Here is a 16,397-nt window from a genome sequence, read left to right as displayed (position 1 = left end):
GATTGCTGCATTTCCCTACATTATAAACAATTCAAAAGTACTTCATTGGCTATAAAACATTTTGGGACATCCTGAAGTTGTGAAAGGCACTATCAATGTGTATGCACATTTTAATGTAAAATATGGAGTAAATTATAGAATATAGCCTGGTACATAATTAAATTGGCAAGAATTGAGTGGGTGGGAGCAAAGATTTTGCACGTTCTTGATCTCATGAACTTCTCTCCACTGAGTGCAATACTCTAATGCTTCTCTACAAGTGTGCATATTCTCACACAGAATGTACCCTTATCTCATTATCAATGCAAGCCTGTCATTGCATAATACTTCAAGATGTGGAGATGCCGGTGATGGACTGGGGTTGACAATTGTAAACAATTTTACAACACCAAGTTATAGTCCAGCAATTTTATTTTAAATTCACAAGCTTTCGGAGATTTTCTCCTTCCTCAGGCAAATGTTTCAAGAGCTCCTTGAAGCCTACGCATTTATACATATAGAACAATACATGGTGTTTACAGACTGCCCCTGCAACTGCCCGTTGCCAAGGCAATCACCGTGTTCAGACAGAGAGGTGTCACCTGCAGAACCCCCGAATACACATTCAACAAAAAAACAAACAGGGAAAAAAAACAGAGAAAAAAAACACAGAGAGAGGCAGAAACATCCGGAAGGCAGAGAGAGCCAGCAAATGACCCATTATATTAAAAACAGATAACATTTGTTCGCTGGTGGGGTAACGTGTAGCGTGACATGAACCCAAGATCCCGGTTGAGGCCGTCCTCATGGGTGCGGAACTTGGCTATCAATTTCTGCTCGACGATTTTGCGTTGTGTCCGTTCATCCGTTGTCGCAGCGTCTGCATGGTCTCGCCAATGTACCATGCTCCGGGGCATCCTTTCCTGCAACGTATGATGTAGACAACGTTGGCCGAGTCACAGGAGTATGAACCATGCACTTGGTGGGTGGTGTCCTCTCGTGTGATGGTGGTATCTGTGTCGATGATCTGGCATGTCTTGCAGCGGTTACCGTGGCAGGGTTGTGTGGTTCATACTTCGCGCAACAATCACCAAACAGGAGGGTTCCCTCCCAGTCGGGGAACACTTCAGCAGTCATGGACATTCATCCACCGACCTTCGGGTAAGCGTACTCCAAGGCGGCCTTCGAGACACACGACAACGCAAAATCGTCGAGCAGACGATGCACCCCGATTTCACTGGGCACATTACCCATGCGCCCAGTCAACCCCCCGCTGCGAAGCCGCCGCCCTCCTAATATCAGGCCCATTGTGTAGATGTTTAAACACAACCTGCCTCGTTGTTTCAGTACTTCAGCTGGAATTCTATCTTTTGCTGCAGCTTTTCCTAATGCTAGGGAGGTGATTTCAAGCTCATTCATTGATGACTCTATATCAAGCTCCTCTTTGGTCTAAATCTAGGAATTGCATTTAAATGTGAAACAGTAGTTACACATGAATAAAGTTTGTGATAATATTCTACCCAGTGTTGGATCTGTTTGTCTCTGATGATGATGATTCCATTGAGAGATTTGAGTATTTGGAAGTAAACATAAATAAGTATTCATAGTGTTAATACCTTTCCCTCTATAATGCTTGAAATAAGACAATAAACATCCTTGATGGTCTACTAAATGGAAATACCCAATCTATATATCCTTCAGACTATCTAGAATGGAAAGGATTCAATAAGAACTATGTTATTACTGTACAATATTTTAAATTCCTGACTCCGGACCTGAATTGCATATGGATGAGGTGGCTGTTCATGCTTTTAATTTGGAGTTAATTGGAAGAAGTAATTAGTCTGTTAATTCCTATAAATGAAGCTCCAACTGTGTGGAAATGTGTTTGATAATATTTTAATAAGTTAGAACCAGAATGCAGGTGAATTCATCAATATTTAAAATATGCAAATACAACTGATTTTGCTAAAAATAGATTTTTTCCAATTTACGTAAATCAATATTGAATAGTTTGACATTTTTAACACAGTGTGATTTTCTCCATCTTGTACTGTTGTGGGTTATATTCAGGAACCTAGAAAATGAAGAACGAGGTCCCCATCATGGGGCTTAAACAAAAACTGGATGACTTTATAACTGTCATGTCTGAACCACAGTGATTTCAAGACTCCCAGAAACTCTGCTACATTGCTAGTGTGCCCATTTGATTAGGCTTTACATAGTGTGGGATAGGAACTTTGCAATTCTTAGTCATATGTGTGAATATTAAGGCATGGTTTTGCCAAATGTAAGCTCTCAATATTTAGTCACTTGTATGTACACGAGTATCATTCAAATATCTTAACTCATAAATTCCTTAATTATTTATCTGGATTATTAAAACAAGAACATTCTGTCATGAAAGGAAATAACTAACCAACTTTTTACTGAAACAGCTTGTAATATTTTCCCTCAACTGCAACAAATGAGAGCTCATGAGACACTTATTGCAGTCTATCTGGTGAACTTGTGAATCACTATTTGTGTCTGGTCAGTCAACCCTGATATTACTCTGTGCAAACAGAATTCTCTATTCTAAAGGAAAACCACATGATTAAAAAATGCATTATTACTTAAGTAAAGGAACACCGAGTGCCTTATTTGCTGCTATTTGCGCTGGCCCTAAACTGCATTTGCACAACTTTGAGTGGAACAAATGCAATTTAGCCTGAGCATCCGAGAAGTCATACTTTGCCATTGGTAAGTGGGGGTCCTTGTAAATCTGTGGACGCTCTGTACTGATAGTACCACAGCAGTAACTTTATAAAGACATAATGGGCCAGAATTTGCTGTCAAAATAACGGTGAGGCTAATGGTGCTAGCTGTTATTTATGCGTAAATGGTGCAGCAACTTCAGGCGAGGAACAGATATGAATATTAAATGTGAGTATTCAAAAGCTGCTGTCCGATTCGCGCCATTCTGCCGTTATCTTTGTGAAAACGGAATTTCTCTGTCTGCCTCACCAGTGACATGCATTGAATGTCATGAAGTTGCTGTGTTTGTGTGACAGATATGAACTAAACCAGCCGCAGATATTTAGGGCTAGTAATTAGTAGCGTAAGTACCCATTTAATGACGTGATAATTGTTCATTACTGCCAATCAACCTCTCTGGCACTGGAAATTAACTATTACAAGTATGGAGTCTCATTCCTCCGGGTTTTGAATTTTTCGGGGAGAGTTTAAAAACGTCAAATTTTAAATTTTACATTTTTTTTATTACTTATCCTTTCTGTCTCTTTTTTCTCTCTCTCTTAATCCAATCTTTCTTTGCCTCTCTATTTCTCTTTTTGCCCTGATTTGACGTTGAATTCATCTCTTAATTTACCCTCCTTCTCAGTCCTTCTGCTGTTTATTTCCCAACCTTTAAATCTCATTGGTTAAGGGGATACCCTGTTGCTTGCCCTGTTTCCCTTGCTGCACTGTTATCAGCTCACACTTTCAGTGCATCACTGGAATGGCTCTGGAGATCAAGAGACCCAAAACGCTGAGTCTTTATTAGGTCAGTACTGAAACGGCCCTTATCAAAGTCACAAATGACATCCTATGTGACTGTGACCATGGTAATCCTTTTTGACCGATCTACAGCCTTTGACATGGTTGACCACACCATCCTCCTCCAACGCGTCTCCTCCGTTGTCCAGCTGGGTGGGACTGCCCTCACCTGGTTCCATTCTTATCTATTTTGTCGTAGCCAGAGAATCACCTGCAATGGCTTCTCTTCCCGCTCCCACATCATTACCTCTGGAGTCCCCCAAGGATCTATCACTGGCCCCCTCCTATTTCTCATCTACATGATGCCCCTTGGCGACATCATCCAAAAACGTCAGATTCCACATGTACGCTGATGACACCCAGCTCTACCTCACCACCACCTCTTTCGACCCCTCCACTATCTGTCATTTGTCACACTGCTTGTCCGACTGGATGAGCAAAAATTTCCTCCAACTAAATATTGGGAAGACTAAAGCCATTGTTTTTGATCCCCGCCACAAACTCTGTTCCCTAGCCACCGACTCCATCCCTCTCCCTGGCCACTGTCTGAGCCTGAACCAGACCGTTTGCAACGTTGGCGTCCTATTTGACCCTGAGTTGAGCTTCCGACCACATATCCGCTCCATCACCAAGACCGCCTACTTCCACCTCCATAATATCGCCCGTCTCAGCCCCTGCCTCAGCTGAATCCCTCGTCCATGCGTTTGTTACCTCAAGACTCGACTATTCCAATGCTCTCCTGACTGGCCTCCTATCTTCCACCATAAACTTGAGCTCATCCAAAACTCTGCTGCCTGTATCCTAACTCGTAGCAAGTCCTGTTCCCCCATCACCCTAGTGCTCGCTGACCTACCATTGGCTCCCGGTGTGGGAATTCTTCGATTTTAAAATTCTCATCCTTGTTTTAAAATCCCTCCATGGCCTCGCCCCTCCCTATCTCTCTAACCTCCTCCAGCCCTACAACCCTCTGAGATCTCTGCGCTCCTCCAATTCTTGCCTCTTGTGCATCCCTGATTTGAATCGCTCCACCATTAGCGGCTGTGCCTTCAGCTGCCTAGGCCCTAAGCTCTGGAATTCCCTCCCTAAACCTCTCTGCATCTATACCTCTCTCTCTTCCTTTAAGATGCTCCATAAAACCTACTTCTTTGACCAAGCTTTTGGTCACCTGTCCTAATACCTCCTTATGGTGGCTTGGTGTCAAATTTTGTTTGATAACGCTCCTGTGAAGTGCCTTGAGATGTTTTACTACGTTAAAGACATTATATAAATGCAAGTTGTTGTTGTTGTTGTTGTTGCTGTTGCTGCTGCTGCTGCGTTTTGAACAAAAAGTACCATAAAATTTCCCTTCCTCTTTAATTAATCCATCCTGAGTCCTTCCCAAAATGTTCACAGCCGAAGTATTATTTCTGGAATATAGTCAATGTTTTTATGTCGGCAAATGCGGCTGCCAATTTGTGCACAACGAGATCCCATAAACAGCAAATATGATAAATGACCAATGTATCTGTTTTCTTGGTGGTGTTGATGAGTGATGAATATTGGCCAAGACATCAGGAGAACACACTGCTCTTCTTCGAATAGTGCCATGGGATATTTTAGACCTCTCTATAGGGGAAGTTGGGACTTTGATTTAACATCGCACCCAAGAGTCAGTTCAGTACTGTGTTGAAGTGTCAGCCCACATCATGTGCTCAATCATTGAGTGGAGTGTTGAACTCATGACCTTCTGATCAGAGACAAGAATGTTACCACCAGAGCCAAACTGACACTTTTGGATTGCAACTATTTTCTTGTGCTTTTGACATTCTTTCCTTCCAAATGATGCGTTCAAATGCTCATTGATCAGATGAGTAAAGATTCTGTCTGTTTATGTATTCAAATAAACAGGTGAGAGGTGGGAATTAACCTGACACCTCAAAATTGTATGCAGATAAGTAGTTTATGCATGCAAACATATTCAGTTAAATAGTTTATGTTCACAGTAATCAGGAAATAATCAGAGCAAAAACAGGACTTTTTATTCTTAGCAAAATATCAAATAAACATGATTGTTCATGTGCTAGAAATAATCTTTATAAAAGGTGACATGGAAGTGTCAGGGTTGGAGCTCGTTTTATTATCAGCCACCTGACCATCTTTATGCTTCTAACACTAAGGTCCTGGGAAATTCATGAGTGGAATTTCTAAAGCTGACAGCAACACCTGTGCTCAAATAAACATCGGGCCCAATGTTAGCAGGGCTGCGGGTTCTCGGCAGGGGGGCTATCGGGCGCGTGGGTAACGCGCCCGGTGAAATTAGTCAGCTTCCCGCGCGATTGTAGCATCCAATCCATTAATTGGATCCACTTACCTGCTCCTCCGGGTTCCCCACTGCTGATCTGCGCGTCGGGCGGGCTGCGCATGCGCAGTAAGGTCTGTCAGCTGGAGGAGCTCTATTTAAAGGGGCAGTCCTCCACTGACAGATGCTGCAACAAATAGCAAAAATTACAGCATGGAGCAGCCCAGGGGGAAGGCTGCTCCCAGTTTAATGATGCCTCACTCCAGGTATCAATACATGGGGTGAGGAGGAGGGGGAGGACAGAGATCTTCCTCCCGGCGTGCGGGAGGAAGCGGCCTGCCTCTGCCACCAGGAAGGCCTGGCTCGAGGTGGCAGAGGAGGTCACCAGCGCAACCAACATATCGCCCACCTGCATACAGTGCAGGAGGCGCTCCAATGACCTCAGTAGGTCAGCCAAAGTGAGTACACGTAGTCTTTCCCCTACACTCCGTCTGCCACATCACTGCCCCCACCCCACATCTCCTTCAGCACTGCCAACACTACTCTGTCACATCACCCCTCATACCCACTCAAACCTCATCCTCATCTTACCTGCACCTACTCACCTCGCCAGTACTCATCCCGCCACTACCATTCAACCCAATCCTCATACAATCTCATGGCTCTCTCTCATACTCACCCTCTCGTGCATCTCTTTCACGGCCAGCCTCACTCAACCTGCCACTACCTGTGCTGCAGCCACAGGGCATGCATCACATATGTGCAGTAGGCAGCGTAAGGCAAACGTGTCGTGAGCATGAAGGGGATGCACAAGGGTGTTTGAGGGTTTGTCATGGGTGTTACTTATATTGAATTTCTGATCAACTCACATTACATATTATATTGTCACCACTACTGCCATGTCTTTGCAAATCTTGTCTGGTTTGTGCAATAATGCCCTTTCCTGAGGATCACTGTGAAGACCCACAACTGATGCCACCCATTGTGTTATTGCAGAGTGGGTGTAGGTGTATTTGCAGGGCTCTTTTGTGCAGACGACTGAGAGACATCGGCGATGTCCCCAGTAGCACTCTGGAAGAATGCGGAGGAGAAGTTGTTGAGGGCAGTGGTGACTTTGACAGCGACAGGTAAAAAGATGGTGCTCGGGCCAGCCGGGAGCAGCTCGGCATGAAGGAGGCTGCAGATGTCCACGACTACATGTCGAGTGACTCTGAGCCTCCGTGTGCACTGCTGCTCAGAGAGGTCCAGGAGGCTGAGCCTCGGTCTGTGGACCCTGTGGCGAGGGTAGTGCCCTCTGCGATGCATCTCTCTCTGCGGTTGTCCTCCCTCCTGCTGTGCAGGTGGATGTGTCACAGCACTCTGTTGTGGAGCTCCACGTGTCAGAGGTGGACGGCGTGGATGGTGAGGCTGGTGATGCTGTTCGCCCTCCGAGGAGGTCATGACTGCAGCTACGGCGGCCCCCATCCGCAAGATGTACATCTGAGGGGGTCCGCAAGGTAGGTACATGTCTCTGGACCCCGGGGTAAGTGTGCAGGTTGGTGACTTTGACTGTCAGGAGGAGGGTGGTGGAGGCCAAACTTTGTCCAAAGTGACAGAGTGGCCTCCTGCAATGAGTGAGGGTCTCCCCCACCCCGCCCACACCTGTCAAATGGACCTTTGCAGCTGCCACAGGCTGACAGCTGCAACTCGTCCATTTGACCTGGGAGTGTTTCCCCCAGTGTGGGAAACAGTCCCAGTTTGTTCTAAAATCCCACATCATCCCTTAATCAGGTCAGTTAATGACCTGAAATACATAAATAAATACCGTCAAGTGGAACCCCACTGGCTTTAATTGCCTGCGGGATTCCCACCATCGGGGGCAGCGCGCGCACGCCGGCGCGTCAGCGGGGAACCCGGAAGTGCGCGGGTTCGGGGCGGGCTCCGGTCCCGCACCGGGATTCTCCGATTTTCGGAGCTTTAATTGCCGGCGGGAGTCCCACATGCGGGGGCTGCGTGCGCATGTCAGCGCGTCACTGGGGAACCCGGAAGTGGGCGGGTTGGAGCCGGGCTCCGGACCCGCCCCTGGAATCCCCGATTTTTGCAGCCCCCCCGCCACGAACGCACCCGCTCGGGGGTGCGAAAATCGAGCCCAATGTTTTGCTTGCCTGCTGGAGGGAAGGCGGGGTATCGCCAGACATCATTCTGCTGTACAAAGACAAAGGAGATCAGAGTAGTTGCAACAACTATAGGGTAATTTCTCTTCTTAGTTTTTCTGGCAAAGCATTCGGACAGGTCATTCTTAAATGATTGCAAGTACTTGTTGAACGTGTTTATCCAGATATTCAGTGCAGCTTCCGTACAGGTAGGTTAACTATCGACATGGTCTTTGCACTAAGACAACTGCAAGAAAAGTGTCAGGAACAGTGAAAATCTCTTCACGTGGCCTTTCTAGATCTTACACAGGTTTTTGAACTGGTCAGCAGTTTTCCACTGAGAGTTGGTTGCCCTCCAGTACTCCTCAATCTGACTTGATCCTTCCATGCTGGTTTGAAGTTTACAATCCAGTACGGTGATAATCAAACTGACAGCTTTGAAATCCACAATGGTGTCAAACGGGGATGTATTTTGGCACCAACACTCTTTGTTGCTGATGAGTGGCTCATTGATATTCAGCGTTCTAATTTCACACAACTGGTGTTTCTTTTAGATACGGCAGAAGCTATCTGAGTTAGTAATGGGCCGTAGTATCCTGGACATTCATTTCCTCATGATTCTGCTGTTACCATTTTTATTTCATTATAATTCATTGTCCCCCTCAGTTGCTGGTAACTCAAATTATTTGTAATTATTAAGAAAGAAAGAGTTGATCACAGGTCCAGAGGCAGGAAGCTGATCTATAACTCACTATATGATCCATTTCACTATTATTTTTGATTTATTTCAATAATACTTCAATATTACAATTTTTTCATCAATTATAATCGTTATGTATACATTTTTCGCAGAATCTTTAGTCAAGCCAATTATATGGGCAAACGTACAAAAATCTTTCACTGATTTGAACATTCCCCTTCATATGAGTAATTCTGTTAAAATTAATTGTACCTTGTGTGTATTTCTTATCGATACAGATAGAAAATTGAAGTCACTGACAATAAGCCTTGAATTTTATTCGTTGAGAATGATTATCTTTGAGAAGGAATGTTTTCTCTGAGTTTTCACTTAGCCATCTCAGTAATCTCACATCAGTGACAAATTCATAGATACTTCACAGAGAGACGAAGAACAAGAGAGGGCTAAAAAATATTGTGTGCAATCTTGGGCCCGATTTTACCAGGGGTGCGGGTTGGCAGCGGGTGGTCGGGCGGGCTCGAGGAAAACGCGCCGGCCAAATTGAGTGCGTTGCGCACGCGATCGCGGGATGATTGATGTGATTAGCCGGCAGTTACGGGTTCCGCGCTTCTCAGCTGCGTGCCGGCGGCCTGCGCATGCGCATTGACGTCTGAGCGATGGTTGCGCTCTATTTAAAGGGGCAGTCCACCAAAGCCCCTCCAGCCACAAACTACACTCCATCAAGGATGGAGGAGCACAGGGGTAAGGCTGCTCCCCGTTTCACGGACCACGCCCTCCAGGTGCTGCTGGACGGGGTCCGCATGAGGAGGGAGACGCTGTTCCCCACGGATGGAAGGAGGTGCCCTGCCAGCGCCACCAAGAGGGCATGGGAGGAGGTGGCCGCGGAGGTCACAAGCAGGGGAAACACCACCCGCACTTGGATTCAGTGCCGCAAGAGATTCAATGACCTCACCAGGTCCGGAAAAGTGAGTACACTAACGCATTCTGCATCACTCCGTCTTCCACATCACCTCAAACACCTCACAACCCCATCTCCACTGACAGTACTGCGCTCCCGCACCAATCCTCACAGCCACCCAACTATCATCCTCACAGTGCCTGCACGTACCCACCGTCCCTGTCCCCACTCGACCACTACCACACACCCCAATGCCCATACAATGGGATGGCCATGTGGCACACGCATCCTCCCATCCATCTGGCACACGTTCAACCCAATCACACCAATGCTTGAAGCGTCTCACATTGTAATCATCACTCAATAACGTTTTTGTGTTTTGCCCTCACAGGAGAAGAGGGCCAGGAACGCACGCGATAGGGCATGCACCGGAGGGGGCCCGCCACACGAGATGGCCCTGACAGACGCCGAGGTCGAGGCACTGGAGATCAGCCGCACGCTGCATTGCCTGTCGATGGCGGATGGCGAGTCTGGTTCTGGCGAAACGGCCGGTAAGGGAAAGCTGGCACTCATCACTCATGATCGTGAATGATCGTAGCATCACATGGCATATGCCGCACCGCCACATTTGGTCACATGCCTGATATTTCCCTCTGTTCTCTTGCAGGACCGTCTGCGATCGACGTCTCGGTTGAGGGCGATTCCTCAGAGGACATGCCCGTCTCTGAGGGTGCATCGTCACACATGAGCCTTGCATCCACCAGCGCAGATACACACACCTCGGTGGGTCCCCCCCCTCAGCTAGTTGGGATTGCACATGGTGAGTCACCGCGCACACATGAGCATGAGCAGACCCTGGTGGCAGGGTCAGCCACGGAGGGTCCGCGTCGGTGGGAGCACTCTTCTCCAGGCTTTGCTCAGCCGGACCCAGATGCTGAACCCAGGGGGCCACCTGTCAAAAGGAGAGTCGTCGAGGGGCACCAGAACATTGCTGAGGTACTGGGAGAGGTGCCACGCGCACTCTCCACAATCGCACGGAGGATGGAGGAGTCCAACTCCTGCATGAGGGGAATGGTGGCACAGGTGCAGGAGGGTATCGCCGAGATAGTGTCGCAGGGACGTGAAGGCATCTCTGAGATAGTGTCGCGGGTAGGTGTGGGAACGTCTGCGGTGGAGGACAGGCTAGCCTCCCTCGAGCGTCACGCACAGCTCACCAATGAGTCCATCCAGGCCCTCACAACGGCTGTTCGGATTCAGGGTGAACAACATTCTGCCGCCATCAACAGGTTGACAGATACATTGGAGGTGGCCTTGCAAGGTCTCACCCACGTCATCCAAACTGCCGTCCAGCAGGGTGGAAGGGGTGATGTGGGCCTTGGCCATGAGAGGGAAGATGGTGAACGGGGAAATGGAAGTGTGGACGCTACTCAAGGCGCCCCCAAGTCTCACCCGTTGCCCCCCTCTCAACCAGTGCCCGCAATAGTCCATCCTCTCCAGGTGGCCGAGTCTGCCCCTGCACAGGTGCAGGAGGAGCAGTCTGTGGAGGTGCCCTCACGGGCACCGAAACCCAGGGGGCGTCGGCCCAAAGCATCTACCCGGTCAGGGCACGAACAGGAGCAACCTGCCACCACCTCTGCTGGAGCCACAGGGGTAGCACCACGTAGGGGGTCCCGAAAACGAACGCCTAAAGTTCCGTGAGCACACAGGGATTGCAACAGGGTGTTTGTCGTTTTTTTTTAATTTTCTACTCTTTGAATGTCACCACAAAATAAACTCACTTTTTCTCACCAATGCTGCCACCTCTTGTCCATAATTCTGCGGCTTGTGCAATATGTCCCTTCCCTGCGCCTCATCATGACGACGACCACCCCGTCCCACCCATTGAGCATAATCCAGTGGGTGCAGGTGTACAGGCACCACTCTTCTGTGGAGGGAGCCTGTATGGACCCTCGTCTGTGCACGTTATGACATGTGAACGCCTCACACAGTGTGATGTTAGGAGAACCGTTGGCATATGAGTGCCTCCCTGGCCTGACGAGCACGCAGGTGAGCCGGTGTTCGGCGCATGGGTCGTTCCTCCTCCTCTCCCTCTTCCTCCTCCTCCTCTTCCTCCTCCACCTCCTCCTCATTGTCGTCCTCAATGTGGGTGGCGGGTGTGCATGGGGCCTCCTCCAGCGGCACCCCTCTCTGTAGTGCCATGTTATGCAGGGCACAGCAGACAACTATAATTCGTCCCACTCTGAATGGCGTGTATTGGAGCGCTCCCCCGGAACGATCAAGGCACCTGAAGCGCATCTTGAGCAGCCCTATAGCCTGCTCAATTGTAGACCTGGTAGCAATGTGGCTGTCATTATACCGACGCTGTGGCTCGGTAATGGGGTTCCTCAGAGGTGTCATAAGCCACGTGTGCAGGGGATATCCCTTGTCGCCGAGGAGCCAGCCGTTGCCGGCGTTGGGTGCGTGGAAGAGGGGCGGGACGGTGGACTCCCTGAGGACGAAGGCATCGTGGCAGCTGCCAGGGTATCTGGCGCACACGTGTAGGAATCTCTGGCGGTGGTCACAAATGAGCTGGGCGTTCATGGAGTGATACCCTTTCCTGTTGATAAACAGCCCTGGCTCATGTGGAGGTGCCCGTATTGCTATGTGGGTGCAATCGATTACACCCTGCACCCGTGGGAAGCCAGCCACAGCATGGAATCCAACCGCCCTCTCCGTCTGGCTGCGCTCATCCATGGCGAAGTTGATGTAGGTCGAGGCCCTGCGGAACAACCCATCGGTGACCTGCCTTATGCACTTGTGTGCAGACGACTGACAGACCCCGGTGATGTCCCCCGTGGCACCCTGGAAGGATCCGGAGGCGAAGAAGTTGAGGGCAGTGGTGACTTTGACGGCGACGGGTAAGAAGATGCTGCTTGGTCCATCCGGGAGCAGCTCGTCATTGAGGAGGCTGCAGATGTCGGCGACTACCTGGCGAGTGACTCTGAGCCTCCGTATGCACTGCTGCTCAGAGAGGTCCATGAAGCTGAGCCTCGGTCTGTAGACCCTGTGCGGAGGGTAGTGCCTCCTGCGACGCATCTCTCTCTGCGGATGCCCTCCATCCTGCTGTGCAGGTGGATGTGCCGCAGCACCGTGTTGTGGGGATGCATGTCTCTGAGGCGGACGGCGTGGACTGCGAGGCTGCTGAGGCTGGTCATCCTGTTCGTCCTCCGAGGATGTCAACGCAGCACCCATCTGGCAGGTTTAGGTTTGCGGGGTTGTGCACGCTAGAAAAGTGTGTCCTCGCACAGGGGTTGGACTTCCACGCCGGTGAATCTTCTTGCTTGGAGGAGGGTGGTGGAGGGCAGGCGTTGCCCAATGTTACGGAGTGTCCTCCTGCGTTGGTGAAGGCTCTCCCCCCCCCCACCTGTGGAATGCACCTTGGCAGCTGCCACAGGCTGCTGGCTGCAACACGTCCGTTGAGAGTGTGAGTGGTTCCCCCAGTATGGGAAACAGTCTCATTTCACTGTAAAATCCGACACCTGTTAAATAAACAGCTCAATCAGGTCATTTAATGACCTGAAATACCAAGATAAATACACTCAAGTGGAACCCCGCTGGCTTTAATTGCCTGCGGGATTCCCACCAGCGGGGCCAACGCACGCACCCCCGCACGTCAGCGCGCAACCAGGAAGTGGGCGGGATCGAGGCGCGATCCGGTCCCGCTCCTCGAAACCGGGATTTTAGAGGCCCCCCCGCCGAGAACGCACCCGGAACCGGGTGCTAAAATCGGGCCCCTTGCATCCAGATGGCTAATTTTTGGAAAGAATATAGTCACTTCAGTATTGAATGAAGCAACAGACTTTTACTTTCTGTTATGTCTGCAAATCCCAACAAAATTGTTCTAGAGATTGCCTGATATAAAGGAGGTGAATAGAGGACCTGTTATGCTGCTGGATGTATACTATAGGCCACCAAATAGTGGGAAGGAGATAGAGGAGCAAATTTGCAGTCAAATGTGAAAATACTCAACTGGAGGAGGGCTAATTTCAGTGGATCTGGCCCAGGTGGATTGGAATCAAAGATTGGCAGGTAAAATAGTACATGAGCAATGGAAGTCCTTCAAAGAGGAGATAGTTGGGGTACAGACTAGACACATTCCCACGAGGGCAAAAGGAAGGGCATCTAAAGCCGGAGTTTCCTGGATGACAAAAGATATAGAGATTAAAATGAAACAGAAAAAGGAGGCTTATGATAAATGTCAAGCTCATAACACAGTAGAGAACCAAGCTGAATACAAAACATACAGGGGAGAACTGAAAAAGGAAATAAGAGGGGCAAAAGAGAGTGTATGAGGATAGATTAGTGGGTAACATAAAATGGACCCCTAAAGTCTTTTATAAACATAAAGATAGTAAAAGGATAGTCAAAGGAAGGGTGGGGCTGATTAGGGACCAAGAAGGATATCTTCTTATGGAAGCGGAGGGCATGGCTGAGGTACGAAATGAGAACTTTGCATCTGTCTTCACTACAGAAGAGGATGCTGCCAATGTCACAGTGAAGAAGGAGGTAGTAGAGATATTGGATAGGATAAAAATAGATAAAGAGAAGGTACTTAAAAGGCTGGCAGTGCTCAAAGTAGAAAAGTCACCCGGCCCAGATGGGCTGCATCCTAGATTGCTGAGGGAAGTAAGGGTGGAAATTGCGAAGGCTCTGGCCATAATCTTCCAATCTTCCTTAGATATGGGTGCGGTGCCAGTGGACTGGAGATTTGCAAATTTTACACCCCTGTTCAAAAAAGGGGAGAGGGATAAACCCGACAATTACAAGTCATTCAGCCTAATGTCGGTGGTGGGGAAACTTTTAGAAATAATAATCCGAAACAGAATTATTTGTCACTTGGAAATATAGGGGTTAATAAATGACAGCCAGCATGAAGTGTTAAAGGGAAATTGTATTTGACTAATGTGAGAGTTCTTTGATGAAGTAACAGAGAGGGTTGATGAGGGTAGTGTGGTTGATGTTGTGTATATGGACTTTCAAAAGGTGTTTGGTAAAGTACCACGTAATAGACTTGTTAGTAAATTTGAAGCCCTTGGGTTTAAAGGGGTAGTGGCAGCATGGAAACGAAATTGGATAAGAGACAGAAAGCAGAGAATAGTGGTGAACGGTTGTTTTTCAGACTAAAGGGAAGTATACAGTGGTGTCCCCCAGAGGTTGGTATTAGGACCATTGTTCTTTTTGATATATATTAATGACCTGGACTTGGGTATAGAGGGTACAATTTCAAAGTTTGCAGATGACATGAAACTCGGAAACGTAGTAAACAGTGAGAAGGATAGTAACAGACTTCAGGAGGACATAGACAGACTGGTGCAATGGGCAGACACATGCGTTTTGTTAGGAAGAACGAGGAGAGGCAATATAAACTAAATGCTTTAATTTTTAAAGGGGGTGCAGGAACAGAGAGACCTGGGGTGCAAGTACACAAATCTTTGAAGGAGGCAGGACAAGTTGAGAAGGCTCTTTGTTAAAAAGGTTTACGGGATCCTTGGCCTTATAAACAGAGGCATTGAGTATAAAAGCAAGGAAGTTATGCTGAACCTTTATAAATCACAGGTTAGGCCTCAGCTGGAGTATTGGGCCCGATGTTAGCAGGGCTGCGGGTTTCCGGCGGGGGGGCTATCGGGCGCGTGGGTAACGCGCCCTGTGAAATTAGTCAGCTCCCCGCGCGATCGTAGCATCCAATCCATTAATTGGATCCACTTACCTGCTCCTCCGGGTTCCCCACTGCTGATCTGCGCGTCGGGCGGGCTGCGCATGCGCAGTAAGATCTGTCAGCTGGGGGGAGCTCTATTTAAAGGGGCAGTCCTCCACTGACAGATGCTGCAACAAATAGCAAAAATTACAGCATGGAGCAGCCCAGGGGGAAGGCTGCTCCCAGTTTAATGATGCCTCACTCCAGGGGCTCGATGTTACCAGGCCTGCGGGTTTCCTGCGGGATGGGTTTCGGGAGCGTGGTCAACACGCTCGGTGAAATTAGTGGGTTGCCCGTGCGATCGTAGCAGGCAACACACTAATAGGAATCAATTACCTGCTCCTCCGGGCTCCGCACTGCTGGTCTGCGCGTCGGGCGGGCTGCGCATGCGCAGTACGATCTGTCAGCTGGAGGCGCTCTATTTAAAGGGGCAGTCCTCCACTGACAGATGCTGCAACCAATGGAACAAATTACAGCATGGAGCAGCCCGGGGGAAGGCTGCTCCCAGTTTAATGATGCCTCACCCCAGGTATCATCAGATGGGGTGAGGAGGAGGGGGAGGACAGAGATCTTCCACCCAGCGGGCGGGAGGAAGCGGCCTGCCTCATCCACCAGGAAGGCCTGGCTCGAGGTGGCAGAGGAGGTCACCAGCGCAACCAACATATCGCCCACCTGCATACAGTGCAGGAGGCGCTCCAATGACCTCAGTAGGTCAGCCAAAGTGAGTACACGTAGTCTTTCCCCTACACTCCGTCTGCCACATTACTGCCCCCACCCCACATCTCCTTCAGCACTGCCAACACTACTCTGTCACATCATCCCTCATACCCACTCAAACCTCATCCTCATCTTACCTGCACCTACTCACCTCGCCAGTACTCATCCCGCCACTACCACTCAACCCAATCCTCATACAATCTCATGGCTCTATCTCATACTCACCCTCTTGTGCATCTCTTTCACGGCCAGCCTCACTCAACCTGCCACTACCTGTGCTGCAGCCACAGGGCATGCATCACATATGTGCAGTAGGCAGCGTAAGGCAAACGTGTCGTGAGCATGAAGGGGATGCACAAGGGTGTATGAGGGTTTGTCATGGGTGTTACTTATATTGAATTTCTGAACAACTCACATTACAT

The sequence above is a fragment of the Heptranchias perlo genome, chromosome 4, assembly GCF_035084215.1.
Source record: "Heptranchias perlo isolate sHepPer1 chromosome 4, sHepPer1.hap1, whole genome shotgun sequence".
NCBI lineage: Eukaryota > Metazoa > Chordata > Chondrichthyes > Hexanchiformes > Hexanchidae > Heptranchias > Heptranchias perlo.
The sequence above is the reverse complement of the archived record's forward strand: the minus strand, read 5'-3'. Positions refer to the sequence as shown.